Source organism: Stylophora pistillata, chromosome 12 (assembly GCF_964205215.1).
Source record: "Stylophora pistillata chromosome 12, jaStyPist1.2, whole genome shotgun sequence".
NCBI lineage: Eukaryota > Metazoa > Cnidaria > Anthozoa > Scleractinia > Pocilloporidae > Stylophora > Stylophora pistillata.
The window spans coordinates 11,040,001-11,062,015 of NC_142530.1; the positions used below are offsets into that span (position 1 = coordinate 11,040,001).

General features: G+C 38.9%; 1 long non-coding RNA gene and 1 pseudogene across 3 annotated transcripts; one reads left to right on the forward strand and one right to left on the reverse strand.

Annotated features, from left to right (window-relative positions):
* Positions 1–3,956: 3,956 nt before the first annotated feature.
* LOC148718797 (uncharacterized) lies at positions 3,957–7,339 on the reverse strand (annotated as a pseudogene). The gene has a single exon (XR_015994162.1). The product of XR_015994162.1 is annotated as an uncharacterized LOC148718797 (transcript).
* Positions 7,340–9,403: 2,064 nt separating this feature from the next.
* LOC148718798 (uncharacterized) lies at positions 9,404–10,340 on the forward strand. 2 transcript variants are annotated; one of them, XR_015994164.1, is made up of 3 exons: positions 9,404–9,532; positions 9,729–9,818; positions 10,135–10,340. It is a non-coding gene; the product is annotated as an uncharacterized LOC148718798 (long non-coding RNA). The 2 variants fall into 2 exon arrangements; XR_015994163.1 differs by having other exon boundaries at positions 9,463–9,647.
* Positions 10,341–22,015: the final 11,675 nt, after the last annotated feature.

The following is a 22,015-nucleotide window of genomic DNA, read 5'->3' on the forward strand; positions in this document are numbered from 1 at the left end:
TTCGACACTACACCACGCTTTCCCATAAGTTAGCTTGATTAAAACGAGGCTCAGTCTCAAACTCTAGGTTTCCAGTGCGCCTGACATTCGATCCAGGTGTGGGAAGGATTGCAGGCGCACCGAAGTACCCACGCCTGAAGACTTAGCCTATTATTCTAGTGACTGAGTGCGAAAAGTCGGGAAAGCGAAAGATGCGACAGGTTGGTTGCTTATGAGCCTGTTTTAAGCCTGTTAACCAGGCAGGTCAGTTTTCGTGCCTTTTATATGTATACAGTATTTTTGAGCCTGATACTTTAAAAAAACTGCTGGAAATTGCATTTTTATTAATTTTTTTAGATACTCAACGTCTTAGAAATCTATTCTTCTTTTAAATAGCGTTATTCTCGTATTAAATTGTAAATATGTAAATATGAGTAAAACGTAAATGATGGTGAACTGTTGTGTTTTCTGTTGACTGATATTGCAGGGTAGGTTCACCATTTCTTACAAACTTGCGAAAGCTTAGTTAACAAAAATCCCTCGAAAAACTATATTTGTGTGAGAGGTCTTCTCTTTTTAATAAACCATGAACATTAATTTTAATTTATTAATTTTTTTAGATACTCAACGTCTTAGAAATCTATTCTTCTTTTAAATAGCGTTATTCTCGTATTAAATTGTAAATATGTAAATATGAGTAAAACGTAAATGATGGTGAACTGTTGTGTTTTCTGTTGACTGATATTGCAGGGTAGGTTCACCATTTCTTACAAACTTGCGAAAGCTTAGTTAACAAAAATAAAGTGGTTACTCGTTCTATTTTGTCGAATGAACCACGTATTTTGCTGCTGGTTTCTACAGCGGATTTAGACTCTGTCCAGTCCAAATTCGCCAGCGGATATAGACGACCTCTTCACTGATTGGGATCCCTTCTTTCTATGAAATTTAACTATTTTCAAGTTAATTCTCCCTCATGAAATCATCATGTTTCGTAATACAAACTTCTTGTCAACGCTCCATTGATTCTTGACACAGACACAGAATTCCTAAATAATTTTACGAGTGATCAAAACAAACTTTTTTCCCTAAATTTTTTCTATTTATGGTGATGGCTGTTTGCATAGTTTCTCACAATACATATACAATAGCCCATTTGCGAATTACCCTTGGCCTCATTTTCAAAACGAGTCCTCGTGCCCAACCATTCTTGTGAAAATGAGTTTAATTTGCATGTGAATGGAAACTTATTATCATATGATAGGATTAGCACGAGGACTCGTTTTGAAAATGAGGCCAAGGGTAATTCGCAAATGTGCTATTATATGTCCTAACATTTAGAGTTCTATCGCGTTATGAGTTACAACATTTGTTGTTGGGAGAACGTTATTCTGTATTTGGTGTCTCTACTCTCTAAATCGCTTGCACTCTGGTGGCTGATAGGCAATGACAAAGCCGCTCGCCCTCTGGAACCCGCTCTCCGGGTCCCTCACAATCCATGCTCATCCATTCGTCACCGGATTGCACTGAATCACTTTTCAGCTTTCTGAGGCATCAAAAAGAACAAAATATATCAAAGTCATAGTTCTGTCTCTCGCTGAGTCTGCAGTTTATCAATGGTTCAAAGAAACCATGCTCGTGGTAAATGCTCGCGTATTTTGCTTTGCTCGAAGGAAACCTGCGATGGATCATTTCCAACTGCCAGATGGTGCTTGAATGCGAGAGCCATGCAATGCCAAACTGACTTACTCGTTAGTCATCCTAGTGTCAGTGTTCATCTGAATACCTTTTTAAAATCATTCTCTATCAATAAGTCACTCAACTAACAAAAGCAAGTCGTTGCATGAATTTCAGAAGAAAATTGCTGTGAATACGCCTTTAGGTAGCCTCTCTTTAGGTAGCCTTTTTTAGGTAGCCTCTCTTTAGGTAGCCTCTCTTTAGGTAGCCTCTCTTTAGGTAGCCTCTCTTTAGGTAGCCTCTCTTTAGGTAGCCTCTCTTTAGGTAGCCTCTCTTTAGGTAGCCTCTCTTTAGGTAGCCTCTCTTTAGGTAGCCTCTCTTTAGGTAGCCTCTCTTTAGGTAGCCTCTCTTTAGGTAGCCTCTCTTTAGGTAGCCTCTCTTTAGGTAGCCTCTCTTTAGGTAGCCTCTCTTTAGGTAGCCTCTCTTTAGGTAGCCTCTCTTTAGGTAGCCTCTCTTTAGGTAGCCTCTCTTTAGGTAGCCTCTCTTTAGGTAGCCTCTCTTTAGGTAGCCTCTCTTTAGGTAGCCTCTCTTTAGGTAGCCTCTCTTTAGGTAGCCTCTCTTTAGGTAGCCTCTCTTTAGGTAGCCTCTCTTTAGGTAGCCTCTCTTTAGGTAGCCTCTCTTTAGGTAGCCTCTCTTTAGGTAGCCTCTCTTTAGGTAGCCTCTCTTTAGGTAGCCTCTCTTTAGGTAGCCTCTCTTTAAGTAGCCTCTCTCTATCAAGTCCTCCTCTTTTCTAGGTCAGTGTACCTACAAATCAGAGCAAACTTAATTTTTCTCAAATTCAAAGTAGCTTTGTGTGTGTGTTTTTTTTTTCCAGTAACTTAGTAGGCTCTGTACGGAATAGACATATATTATTTTTTCAACTTTGGAGAAATAAAGAAAGTTGAAACGGTCACAACTTAGTAAAACTGATTATGAACCTACCCTGCATAAGATGAAGATTTCTGTTTCCTTTTGAACCTTATCGGGAGCACTCGGAAGTTTTCCATTTTTCTCCTGTAAGCTTTGTAAGCTTTGTCTGCTAAGTATCACGTGTCGGCATTCCTGGTAGGCAGGAAGTTTGTCATCACAGACGTAGTTCAATCATTTGACTAAGTCTGATGACCCGTGGAAAACTAAATCAATGTTTTTTTCGATAATATTTTTAACAAGTTTTCAGTATTGTCATTAGGGAACAATCTCAGTACTGCCGGCTACGTAAGAAGGATTATATTTTTGGATGCCATGTGGAGATATAATAGTAATTAGGAAGGACGCTCTCAGTTGTCCATCGTCCCGGCTTCATAAAAGCCCCTGGACTTGAGCCGCCATTTTATGTATATTACTGCTTACGGTAAATGATTTGATATATAGCAACCTCGCTAAACTGCCCATCAAACAAAAAGATTTGTTTAATAACACCCCCAAATGAGGAAACTACTCTGAAATACTGCAATGAATGTCTACGTTTGTGTTTTTTTGGCGAATAAGCCGGGCGAGCAATTAAGCTCCTCTCAGCTGGTTTTGTTCAAGAGAAGCACCAGCTGTTGGGCATCGAAATTTTTCTTCACTTACTCAAAAGAGACGGCGTTCAATTTTTTTGCTTCTCCTTTCCCACATCCATTGATTACTTGGGTCATACACAAATAGGAACATGTACGGAAATTAAAAGTTATTTCTTTATCGATACGTAACATTACATATCCTATGAAAGGGTCATGAAAGGGTTATTAAGAAGTTGGTTTGTTTAGAGTCCTTCGTTGTATAGCGTCTACATTAAAACTCATTAAAACCTTTAAAGTTAAAAGAAAACCGCCTTCTGACAGCCAGCCACAATAATCGTTGAAGTATTCTTTTGTGGCATAATTATATCAAAGAGAACTGAAGAAAAAAACAAGAAAGAAATGAAGTCAAATAGATCTTTATACAAAGGGAAGTTATCATGCCGAACTAATAGAAATATGAATACTAGCATGGTTAGGCTGTTCAACCATTCATAATAAATCGATTTACAGGTTTCTTTGACAATTTTTATTTGTATCGCCATGAGTCAACGATAGTCCTAGTCAATATTTTATTGCACAATTAATGGGATATGGAATATAGGGGTGGCAAAATAATATCGCGAGAAAACAAAACTCTAAACCCATTCTTCCCAGGATTAATTAGAGACATTTTAATTATGAATTACGTCAGTGTACTTTTTGGCAAAAAGCAAATTTATCACGCAACATTTCGATTTCACGTTAATATCATGTTATATTGAATTGAATTGAATTGAATTGAATCTTTATTAAGTCATAAGATAAATAATCACATATCCTATGTTACAACATTAAAAGAAGGTATATATATAAATTACAGAGAAAATCAAGATAAAAATTATAAGACTAGATTATGTTTAAAAATTAAGCGATTAACAAACGTGTTTTTGAACCTATCAGTGTTTATTTTAGGATGGTGACTTGTCTCTTTCCTCAGATTGTACTTGGTTGATTTCTTTTTTGGCATTATAGCTCTTAAAGGGTGTATCGTATTATTAAAAACATTCTTGAAGATACGTGTGTCCTGTTGAACTAACAATTCATAAACATTAATGTGGTCGGATGTATACTTGCGCTTATAACATCGATCTAAGAAACATTGGATTGTTGTTAATTCGGAATTTACAGCGCCAAATACGGACAGCCCGTATAATATATTTGGTAGAACCAGATTTAGAAACAGATGGTCTATTTCGGCCTGATTGTACCCTTCTTTCCTTAAAGATCTTAAAATGAACAGGCACTTGTTTGCTTTGATTAGTTTTTCCCGAATATGTGTTATGAACCTACTGTCTTCCTGAAATGTTACCCCTAAAATAGTAAGCTCTTTTGTCTGTGGTATTCCAGACACCATCGGAAACTCTATTGTACAACCTTTCTTGCGGAAAATGATTTCCTTGCACTTAGATGGATTGCTACACATACCATTACTTCTAGACCACTGGGAAAACTGATTAATCAGTGCGATAGAATTGTCATTATCACCTATCACAGGCGAGATAATGGTTGTATCATCTGCATATTTTACCAGCACGCTCTTATTGTCCAAGTGTATCTCTAAATCACTGAGAAAGACATTGAACAAGTGCGGCCCGCTGACACTTCCTTGGGTGGTACCTTTGTTGACACTTTTCCATTTTCCAATAAACCCATTTCTAATGACTCTCTGCTGCCTGTCTTCCAAAAAGCTTAGATACCAGTTAACTATAAAAGGATTTAGGGGGAGTTGCTTCAATTTGTGTGAGAGGAGATCGTGTTTCACACTATCAAAAGCCTTGCTGAAATCCATAGCGAATAGGCGTACCGCTTTGCACTCTGGGATATCAAGATATTGATTGACAGTATGTTGGATAGTCAGTAGAGCATTGGTACAGCTCCCTCCCTCTATGTATGCAAACTGTGAGATCCCAGAATGTTCATCGAAGGTCTCCCTTGCGTGTGTTCCTAAGACAGCTTTCTCAAAGCACCTTGCGATGACAGGTGTCACATTTATTCCGCGGAAGTCTGATATTCCCTTAGGTATATCAACCTTCGGCAAGGGGTACAGGTCTGACTTTTTCCAAGAGACAGGCCAGGCGTGTGTTCTAAGAGACAGATTCCAAATCCTGGTGATCACTGGAACGAATAGCTCGGCGTGGTCTTTCCATATAGTATACGGGATGCCATCTGGTCCGGTTGCTGTTTTCTTTATACGCATAAGAGAATTCAGGACTTGTCGCTCTGAGATTTCTGGGACTTCCTGATCTTCACTAATCTCCAGAGGTGTTGGCTTTCTGTAGGCGTGGTCAGTACATAGGTCACCAAAGTAGTCATTTAACGCGTTGAGTTCGTAGTGGCCAAGAGATAGAGAAATCACCGGCTTGCGGCGCTGAGATGTTTTATCCACTTTTTTCCACCAATCCCGAGTTCCAATAGAGGCGATAAAGTCCCTTCTGTTTCTGAAAATCACTTCAGAGATCCTTTTATTCATAACTTTAAGACGGTCTTGATTACTGAGTGATATGCGTGATTTGGCTCGTATCATCGATCGAACGAGCGGAGTCATCCAGCCCGGGTCTCTTGAAGACATGCGCACCGTTTTCAGAGGCATGCAGCTATCCAGGTGCCCTAGGATGGTATTTTCGAGCCTACCAACCACTTCATCGACATCAGTTTCCTGTATCATATCATCCCAGTTTTCCTTCGCTAACGCGATATACAGATCACGCTTTCTATGAGCCCTTTGGTCACGCACGTATACTTTACGGCGGATAGGTGGAAGCTTTATACCGGGTGGTAAAATAACTCCCATGTGATCCGTCTTGGAGAGCATGTGAAAGGGATAGCACTTTGAAAAGAGATCCGTGCGGTTCGTGAAACAGTTGTCCAAACAAGAATTCCCTCTGGTGGGGAAATTAACCAGAGCATTCCAACCAGACATTTCTTCGAAGCGTTTGATATCCAGTTTGTTGACATCGCCACCGCACAACACAACTGTTTGTGGATGTTTGTCTAGTATATTATCCACGGTATTTACAAGATGATTCATTAGATCGATCTCTGCATAATTAAATTTTGGAGGATGATAAACTCCACATATTACAAATCGATGTCCCTTGGGAAGTCGCAGAGTTATACAAATTAATTCATAAAGACTAGAGCGGTAAACATCCTCTACTGCAAGATTGTTCCTGATGTATATAGCAATCCCACCCTTATTGCGCATATCTCTGCCATTCCAATTTCTGTCTCTACGAAAGATGGAATAGTTCTCAATATTTACAATCGCATCCGGTTGTGCCGGTTTGAGGTGTGTTTCCGATACGACACAAACATCAATATCTTTAGATCGCAAGTCAGCCTCAAGTCCAACCGCCGCACGCACTCTGTTCTTAGTTTTTGCGAGACTGCAAATATTGATGAACATACACTTGGGAACGGCAAACTCCGAGCAATCGGTAGATGATTTAGTAGGCTCTCGAGGAATAGCTGTAAGATATCTGTTCTTAGCGGGATCTTGGATGCGATAAGGTCTAGCAAACCGCCGGGTTTTAACAACTTCAATGGGTCGACATCTGTCGGAGTGTTGCGATACAGAGATATTTTTAGTAATTTTCCCCAATCTTCGTAATCCCGGACCTCTGTATTTCAGAATTCCCTGGGATTTAAGGGTATCGAAAACATGAGGCGCAGGTCGGCCCGCCGAACGTCTCAGCGAAAGTAGCCTGTCACGATTGTGAGAGCAATGGATTCTGACTGACCCAATTGCAGGTTGACAAGCAAAGTCCGAGGAGTTGGAGCTCTGTTTTCGTTTACCGTGGTCATTATCCACTTCTTCAGGTCCAGGATGTGGATGGACATCCATATTAACAGTAATGTCGAGCACAACAAACTTCTCAGGGGCGGCCAGGAAGACCATGCCTCGACTGTCCCATTTCACCATTTCTTTCACCATTCACCATTTCTTACCCGGAGATTTCGAGACCGGGATACTCTCAGCTCAAATCTAGCCATCCAACTAATGCATCTTGATGTTAAAGATTGATTTCGATAAGCTCTTTCGACTGTTATCATAGTTATGAAGGTAAAAATATAGAAAACTGCAAGAGCTCTAAAGAGCGTGGCAGCCATATTGGCATGCATATATTTTCCACCTATAGTCAAGAAACAAATTGTGTTACTTTGACATGTCACTCTATCGGACTGTTAAGTCTTTGAGGTAATAATGGCCGTCATCGTCAATCCTTCATTCACCTGGGACAATTGGAGGCTCAGTGTCACTACATCTGTTGTTGGTATGCTCTGAGGCCCGTTTGTTGAAAACCCAGTTAACTTGACGGATCCGAAGCCATAATTTACAGATCTCTACTTGAGGAATAGTATTGTGGGTCTTGGCTCAAAAACCAAAACAAGAAAATGTTTAATTTACCCGTACCATTAAATCTCTATCTTGAATTTAAACACAGCCGGTGAAAATAAGCTTTGCGGAACCGTAACTACAGAGACTTTTGGCAAACAGTCCCCCGACTGCCAAGCTAGCTTAGGTCTTTTATTGGCTCAGTTTGAAAGTTCATTTGAAAAAATTTGAGACTATTAATCGAAGATTCAGAGGACAGCCCTTTCTCGTCGAGCTCTCGACATTATATGTTGCAATAGCATTTTATTTCTTCTCACAAATACTCATATCCGATATTCCTCAACTCAAACAGACTTCGACAAATGGTTGTACAATGAATCTTAAGTGCTTGCTCACCATATTCATAACCTGACTGATTTGTGACTAAAGAGAGATGAGGAGTGTTTTAAAGCTGTTTTTATGGGAATTAGCTCACCTTCCCATGCATTCTTAAATTTCATGTATCTTCGAGTCCGGCCATTACTGGTTAAACAGAAGGAAAAACCCCTCATATGTACCATTAAACTTAGTTTGCATAAAACATGTTAAATCAACAGCAGCTCAAAAATCCGAATTTTGAAGATCGAACAGCTTGAGCTTCAACTTTCATCAGGTCTTATTATCTTTCGCCCATAATTATTATCATACGCATTTTTTTCCGGTACTTGTTAAAATGGTGTTTCGCTGGAAATGGGAGTGGGCGCTCATTGCCATAGCATACCCTTCTATTACAAAGTTTTCATTGTTAATGTGTTATTAGCTAATTCCATGAGCATCTGTTGCAGTCTTTAGGCGCCATTTTTATCAACACATGGTAACCTCTCAATACTTTTTGAGGTGAGATTTCTATCGCAACTAACAGTCAGTGGAGAACAAAACAATCGCATATTTTGATTTTTGTGTCTCCTTTGGGGTCACAGCTAACTGTCATCACAATTCAGTCGACCCAGAAACTTCCCTTTAACCACTGCATGAGAAACAGCTGTAATATTTATGATCCCACGTAGTTGAATAAATTCTCATAATAAGACGTGAATAATATTTATTTAGATATGATTACTACAGCTTTTGAAGGACATTGGCCTTAACTGACAGCTATCAGCACTAGAAAATTAAAATTGAACAGAGTTGAATTTCAGTTATAAAGTAGACTTAGATCTTGAACTAATTTGACACTCATTTGAGGCAACTGAAAAACTACAATACGATAAAAAAATAAACTCCCTGCAAAAAGATCTCTTGTCTCTCTCTTATTTCAAATTGAAACAAAAATTTTGGATGTTCTATCACAGACAATGGATTGAGGGATTTTTTTTTTATTCTACCCATACCAATCATTGATATATATAGTAGATCTAAAGGAGTTCTCTACTTTCAAAGTTAATTTGTTGCATATGCGGATCGAACGGGCGTTAATATTAATATCATCATGCATCCTTTATCAATTTTCATACCTGCTTTACCGAGACTTATCTTCGACTCAGTAAGAAACTTTGAGTTGTATTATTCGATCTTTTCGTGTTGTTCGATCATTAGAGTAGCAATTTCTATGAGAGTATACTGTCGAAACAAGAACTTAAGGAAGTAAATAAGTCTTCAGATCAGAACAGATAGGCATTGATAAATTATGAGGACACACTGTCGAATGTGTAATTATGCACCCTACGAATAGAATTGGGTAAGATGGTGTCAATTAACGGTCCAATGATTTAGGCGAGCACCCTTAATTTCATTCTATTTGAGGCGTGCAGTATGAAAGACGTCTTTGTAATTTCATATCCGCGCGACGCTTTCAGAATGCTGCTGGACAATAGGTAAACTACGATTCACCTGTCAGAGTAGCTTATAAAAACTTATCAGAACAACAGGTTAATCATTCTCATCACGACTGGGTGAGGTGAAAAGAAGCAGACATGAACCCAAGGTGGATTATATTCCTCTCCTCCTTTCTTTATTTGCTTCTTCTGAATAATCAAGCAGAGGCCCAATTGCCGATGCCAGTAGGCAAACGGCGCTTTCCCTTTGAAAGAATCGTTCAGGTATTTGGCTCTTACTAAGATCAGAGAGTTTGACTATTGTGGAAGTTCGTGAAAGAGGAATTCTTGTTTTATCTCCGGTAGCACCAAGACCCAGGACAGGAAACTTCTAAGCCAACAAAGAACTATAGAGGCCAATCAAGGCCATTCGGAAGAGAAGTTCGTCAAAAAAAGGTCAGTTGGTGTGTTAATTACTGATGAATCATAAAAACCGAGAAAGGGCTTACTTAGCTGTACACGGACAGCATTCCGCTGACTGAATCTAGTAAAATTTGAAATTTGAATTGTATTGTCCCGAAGAAAACATTCCAAAAGTCAGCTTTCTACAAAACTTCAGTGCGTCATGCTACGCTCGATTAAAAGTAATGCATCGTGATCAAAAAATATAATTGCAGATCGGGGAAACGACTTGATCCATGGTAAAGTTTATTTCTGGTGATCAGTGGATTTGCTATCGACGAATTATAACAATATTTGTCTTTTTTGATAGAGAGAAGACTCGAAGGCCTACAAGTGGATGTACTAAGATGAAACAAACACTGGCCTGGGTTGTGGATAAACTGTGAAAAGACGCCATTATACTATATATACTACGACGCGAGTCCTGCAGTGAAACTAGCTATTCATTTATTCCTTTTCCAGAGATATTAAGAATGTTGTTGAATATTCTGAAATAAAACGATCTGGAACCAGGCAGATGAAGAGTATTCCAACTGCTTGTCCCTATAGTTTTATCGTCAAGGGGTTACGCGCATTTCGCAGCCTCACCTGTATTTCTATAAACTGTTAAAAGTTTAGATTAAAGCACCAAAGAAATGTGGTCTGACTAGTCAGACCACAACTCAAAGTTCCACCCTATGATTCTCGGAGGGTAAAAAAACCATCAAGCTTAAAATACAGCAGAACGCTGATAGGGAACGTAATGGTTTATTCCCATCTTCAGTTGAATGCGGTCGGAGTCATTTGTCCTGACAGATAATGCATTACAAAGAAACAATTTGGGAACGATCTACCCTCTATCCTAGTAAAAACATTAAAAAATAGAAATAAGAGGAAGAATGCGATTTCCCTAATTCCCTATAACTGACTAAAAGAAACTTCTGCTAGAGCATACTTAAATCTTATTTCAATAAGATGGCTACCGCGAGTGGTTCTATAACCCAATGTTTATCCGATTTACTTACTATTACCATGTAAGGAAAGGATTCATGTGCAAGGTACGCAAGAAACACTCATTACTTGAAACAAAATTATATTCTTAACAGCTCAGAACGCTGACTTCGAATTCACTTGAAACAAAAAGTATACAAAGTAAACCAGCCGCATTCGTAATTCAGCCGTGGACGCAATATACGTTGATACAAGCAGAGCTTGATCTGCTTCCAAAGGAAATAGCACACAAGTTAGGATTCCCTTTCCGGCATATTTGCTATTCCGTAAACGTCATACATCTTCATCAGATGTAGCAATAACTAAAACTTTCATAGTATGTTGGGGCGTGCCAGCTGCTGCATTATGTGTTTACAGTCCTGCATAGCTTCTTCCAATTTAATTATTCAATGCTTTAAGACATTAAATATGATTGATAATTAAAGAGGGGGATTTTTGACGACAGAGTAGAAACTATCGGTAACAGAATCGATGCTTGTTGTGTTTTGGAGTGCCAGCGTTTAACTCCGTGTTCGAAGATCTTTACTACAGTTCTGCGTAATATGGTGCTTTATTACATCCATTTTGAAATCACTGGTGGTCCCTGTAATCTGATTGGCTCTAAATGGTGCGATTTATTCACGAATCGCACCATTTTTTGCTCTAAATCGCATCATTTTACAACTTGACTGAGTTTTTGACACATGACGTCAAAGTCTTTCTGTTTTGCATACAAAATAAGATGTAAAAGCATTTCCGGTTCCGCTTTTTATTTAAAAACTGGCTCAGTACTGCATCAATAAAATATTTTGGGCGATTTCAAAATGAATGTAATAAAGTGGTGATTGAACCTCGTGTCGTGCAATTTTGGTCTGAAATCATACTTGTGATTTAAAATCAAACTCGCGCTGCGCGCTCGTTCGACTTTGAAATCACGCGTATGATTTCAGCCCAAATTGCACTCCACTTAGTTCAATTACCCTTATCAATCATGTTTCATATAGTTTTAGGAAGTATACGTCCTTTTTAAAGTGTTATAAACTTGAAAGCAAAGATACTCATGAAAACTAAATTTTTAAATACATGTTTATCCTGACAAAAGGGGCGAAGAAATTCACAGAGAGTGACATGTTGAATTTTCTGGTTTTTGCAGACGAGTTGATGGACAGCCACTCTGGTGTTCATGTATTCCCACTTGATTTTTCTCGCGCATGAATAACTTTAATTCCTAATTGTATGATGATCGAGGCTGTTAAATCATAAAATGTGGTTGACGAACTGGTCGAAAGCGAAACGAGTGCAATTTATGGTGATGACTTACGAGTCTTCCATCAATGTTAGTGTCGCAAATATTTAGCTAAATTGTGATCATAGATGATTTTCCGATTAAATCCTTTTCCAATAGTCCTCCCATGCCAAGTTTTACTTGGTAACTGGCAACCGATAAACAACGTCGAGGGTCTTCTCTGAAGTACCGATAGCACCATAGAAAATTTGTCCAAAAACAGATTGACTACTTTTACGAAATTAAGGGGAAAACCAGTACATATTATGAAAATATATTTGCGCACGCACATATCTCTTGTCAAAAGAGCTTTTAGGCAAACTAAATCCTTTGACGACCAGACTAAATCCTTTCGCTTCGACGAAGGGCTAACGCTCGAAACGTCAGCTTTTGTAATCGTTACGGTGGCCAATTTACCATTCCAACTTAGTTGATATATCCCAACTAGTTCGTCTTGTCAATAATGGTACCAAGATAGAAGTAAATTTCGTTTCTTTTTCGAAGCAAATGTGAGTGAGGACAACTTCACAAGCATCGTACTCTTAAAGTGCTCAAATCGAACTAACCATATTTGGCACAACATCAATCCTCATCACTGTCACTCTCAGGTGACCAACACTGTCACTGTCAATACCACTGTCGCTGTCAATGTCACTGTCCTTATCACTGTCACTGTCAATACCACTGTCGCTGTCAATGTCACTGTCCTTATCACTGTCACTGTCGATACCACTGTCGCTGTCAATGTCACTGTCCTTATCACTGTCACTGTCAATACCACTGTCGCTGTCAATGTCACTGTCCTTATCACTGTCACTGTCGATACCACTGTCGCTGTCAATGTCACTGTCCTTATCACTGTCACTGTCAATACCACTGTTGCTGTCAATGTCACTGTCCTTATCACTGTCACTGTCGATACCACTGTCGCTGTCAATGTCACTGTCCTTATCACTGTCACTGTCGATACCACTGTCGCTGTCAATGTCACTGTCCTTATCACTGTCACTGTCGATACCACTGTCGCTGTCAATGTCACTGTCCTTATCACTGTCACTGTCGATACCACTGTCGCTGTCAATGTCACTGTCCTTATCACTGTCACTGTCGATACCACTGTCGCTGTCAATGTCACTGTCCTTATCACTGTCACTGTCGATACCACTGTCGCTGTCAATGTCACTGTCCTTATCACTGTCACTGTCGATACCACTGTCGCTGTCAATGTCACTGTCCTTATCACTGTCACTGTCGATACCACTGTCGCTGTCAATGTCACTGTCCTTATCACTGTCACTGTCGATACCACTGTCGCTGTCAATGTCACTGTCCTTATCACTGTCACTGTCGATACCACTGTCGCTGTCAATGTCACTGTCCTTATCACTGTCACTGTCGATACCACTGTCGCTGTCAATGTCACTGTCCTTATCACTGTCACTGTCGATACCACTGTCGCTGTCAATGTCACTGTCCTTATCACTGTCACTGTCGATACCACTGTCGCTGTCAATGTCACTGTCCTTATCACTGTCACTGTCGATACCACTGTCGCTGTCAATGTCACTGTCCTTATCACTGTCACTGTCGATACCACTGTCGCTGTCAATGTCACTGTCCTTATCACCGTCACTGTCGATACCACTGTCGCTGTCAATGTCACTGTCCTTATCACTGTCACTGTCGATACCACTGTCGCTGTCAATGTCACTGTCCTTATCACTGTCACTGTCGATACCACTGTCGCTGTCAATGTCACTGTCCTTATCACCGTCACTGTCGATACCACTGTCGCTGTCAATGTCACTGTCCTTATCACTGTCACTGTCGATACCACTGTCGCTGTCAATGTCACTGTCCTTATCACCGTCACTGTCGATACCACTGTCGCTGTCAATGTCACTGTCCTTATCACCGTCACTGTCGATACCACTGTCGCTGTCAATGTCACTGTCCTTATCACCGTCACTGTCAATACCACTGTCGCTGTCAATGTCACTGTCCTTATCACTGTCACTGTCAATACCACTGTCGCTGTCAATGTCACTGTCCTTATCACTGTCACTGTCAATACCACTGTCGCTGTCAATGTCACTGTCCTTATCACTGTCGCTGTCAATACCACTGTCGCTGTCAATGTCACTGTCCTTATCACTGTCACTGTCAATACCACTGTCGCTGTCAATGTCACTGTCCTTATCACTGTCACTGTCAATACCACTGTCGCTGTCAATGTCACTGTCCTTATCACTGTCACTCTTATTGTAGCTGTCACTCATTGTCGATGTTGCTGCCAGCGTTGCTGTCACTCTCTGCCGCAAGTTAGAAAACTGTGATAGGTTATTGCGCTTCCCTCCTTAAATAAAGTTAAGTTACGTTAAGTATATGCGCGAAAACAACTCACTTACATTGTGACTTTAGCCTGTTTCCAGTGTATATGTGATATAGCTTTAAATGGGCTCATAACACAGTTACAATGTGAGCTTGGTATTCTTCTAGTTCACGCTGAGCTTAGTTGAGTTTTAAGCGGTACGCATAGCTTTGTTACAATATTAGTTTACTTTTGTCTCCGCATAACTCTGTTACAGTGTGAGCTAGTTTCTGTATCCAGTATGCGCCTAGTTCAGTTAAAAACACACGTATAGCTTCCAGTGTGTGCTAACTGCAGTGTTAATTGCACACATTACTAAGATACGACGGGATCTAAGTCTTTCTGGTATACGCCTTGTTCAGTTTCAAAGGTAGGCATTACTCTGTTACAATGTGAACTCAGCGTTGTTTCTAGCATACCCTTGATTGAGTTTTAAATGCGCGCAAAACTTAGCTACAACGTAGGCTTAGTTTTGTTCGACTGTGCCAGCCAAATTCAGTTTTAATTGCTTGCATAAACCAGATATTACAATGTGAACGGTTTAGTTTTGTTTCTAGTGTGTGTCAAGTTAAGTTTTAAATGAGCTTACAACTCAGTTACAATGCGAGCTCAGTTTTGTGTGTGTATAACCCAGTTTTAATATCATATGAGCTTAATTAGTTTGTTTGCTGTTCATGCCTAGTTCAATTCTAAATTTGAGTACAGCTCAGTTAGAATGTGAGCTTAGTTTTGTATGCAGTGTACTCTAGTTCAGTTTTAAATTCGTGCATAAGCAGTTCCAATGCAGGCTTAGTTTCAGGCTTTAGCCCAGTTTCCAACACACCCAGTTTCAGATGGGCACATATAGTTCACGAGTTCTTTTTCCTGTATGACTGCAACACTTAGAAATAACGTACTGCTTGATTCGTAATTGCTTGTTTTTCGCCTGATGCTTGATTTTTTCACTCTTTACATTTCGTTTTGGTCTTTATTTGCTAAGTACCTATACTTTAGATAGCATTCAGCAAGTGCAGAGAAACAGGGCCACAGATAGTGGTATCTAACGATTTTGTTTCCTCTAAGATACATTAAGCAATAAAGTATTAAGAAAAGATGGACATAGGAAGCTTATATTTCAGGGCTGATTTTACAGGCTGATAGTAATAGAAGCGTTGCTTTTTTAAATGATAAACATCAACCATTCCCTTAATTATACCTAAAAACGAACGCAGTCTTCAACCAACATGGGTATTGGGCACTTATCTTCCTAGGTAAGGGTATTCCCAAGCTGGGCAAGGGAATACAGGCTACAACAACAACAACACCATCAACAATATATTTGTTAGCCACTTTACATCATACAAATTGATATATCATTGGGATTAAACACAACCGATTTTTTAAACGAAATTCAAGTTGAATTCTAAGAAGAGAATTGAAATTATCTCAAGAATAAATTTCAGCCCTTTCAATAATTTTCAGTCCAATATTATAACATGTAAACATTATACTTCTTAGCCCTTTTACTTATAGCGTTTCCCGTTTTTTTGTGAACTTCGATTCTATTTCCTTTGCCATTGTGACATGGTGATTTCTTAACATAATCGATAGAATATTACAACTATACATATATGGACGAGAACGACTTTTTTTTTAACAACAACTACAATTTTTACTCTTTGATCTTTTTACATAAAATAAAAGTGGGATAGTTTGCCCCGCAAAGAGCTAGAAAGCTAATCAGTTGTGGCGGGGCAAGACAAGTACCTGAATAACATAAATCTAAGGACAAGGAGTCGTTATTTATACAGTCGCACAGTCACAGAGTCACACAGAAAAAAGATAAGAAGACATTTAAACTTAGAAGGTGTATCGATGCACCTACTTTTTTAATGATCATGGGGATTTGAATATAGTTATCTTCTTTTTCTAAGATATCAAATAGCAATTTACGAAGGACTTTTTTGAAAGCTTTCTTTGGTAGATCCGTTATATATACAGCATGGTATCTTATTCCACAGCTTTACTCCGATCTGAGAGCAGGAATTGTTTTGTATTTCTAGTCTCAAATTTTTAACATAAAACTTTCCAGGCGTGTAAACGATCGTGTATTGTATGAGTGAATCATTAGACGTTTTCTGAAATAGATTGAGTATGTTTGCTGGGGCTTTATTATTATTGATATCGTGCATTAGGGTTGATACGGACTCGCAATAAAGAAAAGTTATCGGAAGCACGTTTGCTTTAAGAAATAAAAGAATTACATGGTCATGCCAGTCTACGACTAAATCAATCATTTTACTAAAAACCTACTAGAAGTTCAGACATTAATAAGAACAACAATATATCGATCTTCTTGAAAAAACAACTTCAACTGAAAAACCGTGGAGCGCCATTTGAAATAGGAGCGTAGTTATATCCAAATTCAGTAAGAGCGTAAACGTAACTTAAACCTATACCTGACTTTCAGCAGGTTAACCACATATGTTACCCAGCTCATAGTGATTTTTTTCTTATACGTCAACGCTAAAAGTAGAACTAATTTTCATACGAAAAAAGTTATTTCAGTTTTGGCGTCAAATGTACAGCGCAGCCCACTGCACGGTAACATTTAACAGTTTTCAACAGTTCAGTGTACTGTTGTTCAGTACAGTGCTGTCCACTGCATAGTAAGATTTAACAGTTCCAACAGCTCAGTGTAGCGTTCTTGAGTACAATGCAACGGACTGCATAGTAGCATTTAATCTTACTATGCAGTGCACTTCACTGTACCGAACAACACTACACTGAATTGTACAGGGCAGCCTCCTGCATAGTAATATTTAAGAGTTTTTTCCCAGTTCAATGTTGTGTTACTCAGTTCAGATGTTCTGTAAGTGCAGTCAGTACTGTACAGCGCACTGCTGGAAATATTTGATAGTTTTGAACAATTCAGCATACTATGCATTGCATTGCTTAGAACATATTTACGAATTTGTTTGGTTGCAACGCAACCTGTGTAAGTCTTCGTCCTTGAGAAATAATTCGTTTATCTCTATTGCGAATTCTCCGATCTGATAGTCACGTTTCAGATTTCTTGCTCATTTTACTTCAACCATCTACCACCTTTGCGCTTTGATGTGACAATGCAGATGGCTTATCATGGCGCGAACCAATCTTGTACGATTCTCATTATTTTACTCATTGAAATGTATCAGAAAACTCACTCGTTCTTTTCGCACCTTCCGCATTCGTTTTCTGAGGCCCGTGCTAAACGTTCCAACATTGTTCTAGAAGATTTGTTGATTCGACAATGTTAGTACGTTTAGCATACATGGTTGTCCGACATTTTTTGTAGGACTAATGTTTGAGAACCTATGAAACGTTCGTTCAACAAAAAATGTTAAACAAACATGAATGCTTGACGCCCCAACAATGTCAGATCAAAAAATGTTATCTAAGAAAGTTGGAAAGTTTAACCCCGGCTTGATACTTCTCAACTCATGTAAAACCATCTAACGCACGCCTTTCCAAGGATTAACCTCTAGCTGACATTCTTTAACAGTGCAGAGTATTGTGCAGTGCATTTCAGAGCAAAATAAGACTCCGAGTTACAGCTTTGAAATGTGTACGTTGTCAACCTTTTCATTAAACTTTCATGTTTCTAGTAGCTTATTGTTAAATCGTGCGTTTACAACCGTAAAGGATATAACACTCTCAGAGGAACTAAAAATTAGAACGTAAACAATTAACATGGACACAGGGGCACCGAGAAGAGGAAGAGTATCTTTTTAAAACAGAAATACGATGAAACGACGGAGATGTGTGTTTTCAGGTATTGAGTGGTTTGCTAGTAGTTAAAATTTGGTTTGAGTATTTCCTACCGTCGCAGATATTCATTTAGTGTAGCAACTACCCATTGAGTATTTGTTACCGTAGCAATTACCCATTAATGGCAGCAAATACCCACCAGTGGGTAAGTAGCAAATACTCAGTGGGTAGTTGCTACAGTAGCAAATACCCATTAATGGTAGCAAATACGCACTAGTGGGTATTTGCTACTGTTGCAAATACTCAGTGGGTATAGTAGTTGCTCGGGTCGCAAATAACCAATCAATGCAGCAAATACCCGGTTGAATCGGACTTACCTCCACTGTCTCCACTTCTCCATCACTGCCACTGCCAATATAAGTGTCACTTTCACTATCAAAGTCACTGTTGCTGTCACTGTCATTATCACTGTATTTGTCTCAATGACTTTTGCTGTTACTCCCACTGTCAGTGCGAATGTCACTCTCACTTTCATTGTCCAGTCACTGCTAATGTCTCCCTCCATGTCTCTATACTGTCACTCTAACTATCACTTTCAATGTAACTGTCATTGCTAAACTCAATGTCACTCTCACTGGCATTGTCCAGTCACTGCTAATGTCTCCCTCCATGTCTCTATACTGTCACTCTAACTATCACTTTCAATGTAACTGTCATTGCTAAACTCAATGTCACTGTCACTGGCATTGTCTCTATCAGTATTGCAGTCACTTTCAATGCCACTCTCACTGTTACTCTTTCTTATTTTCTTATTTCACCTGTCATGATGTGTGAATGGTGTCATTGAATTTCATGTAAATGACAAAAAGGCATATGCGAAGCGTATAAAGCAATGTATTTGGTCATTTTGAGTTGTTTGTTCCAGTAAGGCATTCCTTCGTTTACATATAGCTGTTTTGAAGCTGCGTGGAGGAGACCTTGGAAGACAAATCTGCAATTTTCATAATGCAAAGTAACAGGTCGGAGGATGCTGCTGTTGTTGAAGGTACTATTCTAACTTTTTCGTCTCTCTCACTCTAACACGACTACGAAAAGATTTCCTTGTATTTTTCCTTCTTGGGAAGAGGAAAGATTCAGAAAACCAATTACGTCATTCGAGTGCGAGAAGTTTGAGGAAAGTTGAGTGTCGGGCATAAGTCATCGAAAATGGAAGAACAAAGATGATAATCTGTCAGTTGTAAATAGTACTAATAGTATTCAGATTTTTTCAAAGAAAAAAAATAAGAAACTTTGTCGTTGTAAACTTTAAAACTATTTGCGTTTATACGGCTTCTTGAATAGTACTACTGACCTGTGGTCGAGTTCAGATCTACAATACATAATGGCATCCAAGAATTTTCACCGATTACTGAGCGAAAAAAGGAACGAGGTGACACCAAAGCAAAAATATTACCGCAAACAGGCTAAAAATATTGCCGCAAACAGGCTCTAACATTTAACAATCGCAATGCAGCCACCCTACTGCAATATTGAGCACTTAGGCTTAATGAGGGTCAGTAATTATTTGTTTATAACTCCAAACTATTCTAAAACGAAGCTGTAGTCTAACATGCAATCTACTGTTTTCGTCGTTTTCTTTATCAAAGAGCTGATGCTGAATGAAAATCTCGCCAAAATCTGCATTCACTGCACCCTGACGGGTGAAAGCAGCGAAAGTGAAAGACAAAAATCCGAAAGTACGGAGATTCAACCGCCGTCAAGCTATTCCACCTGCGATTCACTGATATTCTCCATTTACTGACTTGGCGTGGAAAATTGATTGACTAATTAGAAGATGCACACTATGCACGGTAATGTAATGTTGAGTAGGGACTTTAAGCAAACCACGACGGCTACGGCAACGAGATCGTGGAAAAACAATAGATCTAATCGGCAGAACAATAGCCTAGCACGTGCGTTTTGAAACTTTGTACATTTTGTAGCCGTCCATTGCAAAACAACAACGTGAAATCACCAAAATTTGCGTCGTCTGCGAAGCGAAACCGCGGCGACAAATTATTTTAATTTACATTTGGAACTCAACGCTACTTTTATGCGTTATGTTGAGTTTGAGGTCTGGCGCCCTATGAGACGGTAAACACATGCAGCCATTTTCGAAATTCTAACTAAAAGTAGAAACTCATTTTTTAATCGACGTCTTCCGTGGCGTTGCTGTCCTGACTGCTTAAAGTCCCTAATAATGACTACGACTACGTCATGGGATCACTCCATGATATTCACTTCGCTTTCGGCAAGCAGTATTTCACCAATTTGTTTAATAGGGATAACGAATTCTCTAAATTTGGAAAAGACAAGAAATTTCAGGTAATCTCAGCAGTTATGAACTCATTCATTTTGTCATCTTGAACTCTTTATCATGATGTGGATGCTATTCCTATACATTAATGAGTATAGTTGATAGTTTCCTGACAAGGATATCGTTTCCCCTTGTAGTACAAGTTCAAGTTAGTTTTCAAGTAAAGTTTGTTTATTTAATATTTATTCATTTTCAACTTTTTCTAACATTTCAAAACTTACGGATGTGGCAGGAATGCCTTGCTTCTTTATATGCAACCTTTTAATATCCAAGACATTTGAAAGACCAAGCCAACCATCAGCACGAAACCTGTCCATGTACATATCTTTACTTGATCTTTCTGACGTTTTCCGGGAGTATCGCGTTAAATATTTTTCGGAAGTTGTATTATGTACTGTGTTTTGATTATCGTTTTGCAAAGTTCTGCATTTTGTCACAACCTGCATTTTAATGTAGTTCTATGGGTTTATATCAGTGATCAGTTTAAAGGAATAGCTGCGAAGTTCTTAATTTCTGTACACGGTTTAGGTAAATAATTTCGTTTCTGCTTATCACCCATACGTATGTAATGTTTTGTTTCGCCATGTCATTATTTTTAATTATATCTAGCAATTTGCGTTAATAACCTCAATAAACGGATTGAACACAAGCAGGCGTGACTTCGGATATACCAACTCCATGATTGAAATAAAACCAGCTTCCCTTTTACCCGGACGAATCTCAGTGATTACGATAGATCAGTTGAACTTGAGAAACTCTAATTTAAACCAAACAGTACCTAATCCTTTTAACTCTGATTTATTCTGATGATTTCCGCGGTCTAGATAAGTTAGAATTTGCCTGACACACGTAGGGGGTAGTCTTTCGTGGGAAACAACAGGTTACTTATTGATACTCGACCAGGCAACTGAACTCAGACAGGTCAATGCAAAGCGCTTTTTTTCTTATCACACCCAGAGTAAACGTCATCTGTTGCCATAAACATGCTGGCCAGTCTGTCATGTTGAGTCATAAAGCTAAAGAGTTATAATAGTAGCAGTTTTCATGAGAGGCGTCTGAGTAAGATGCTTTTGCAATCACGTACATTCGAACTATTTGCTAACTACTCTGGAAAGGAATCACTCATCGCTGATAGAGTAAGGAGACAACTTTGCTTATACCTACAATGTACCATTCCACCAAAGAGGCTATGACTGTTGGTTAAGTAGGTCACGGTTACTCAAGACTTGATGTTACAGTATACCCCAAAGACAACAAGTTTAAACTAGAGTGTTCTTTGCAAGCATTAATCTTCACATTCCATGAAAATTTTAAAATTCTAATAAACAAATTGTTGCCTAACGATTTCAACGCGTCTAATTATCGAGAAAAAAATATATCTTTCTACATTCTATCTGTAAACTGCAGCCCAATATTATTTTTTCATGTCACTTTCATTTGGACATCAGGAAAAAATAAGGGCAGCATAAGTAAACGGATAT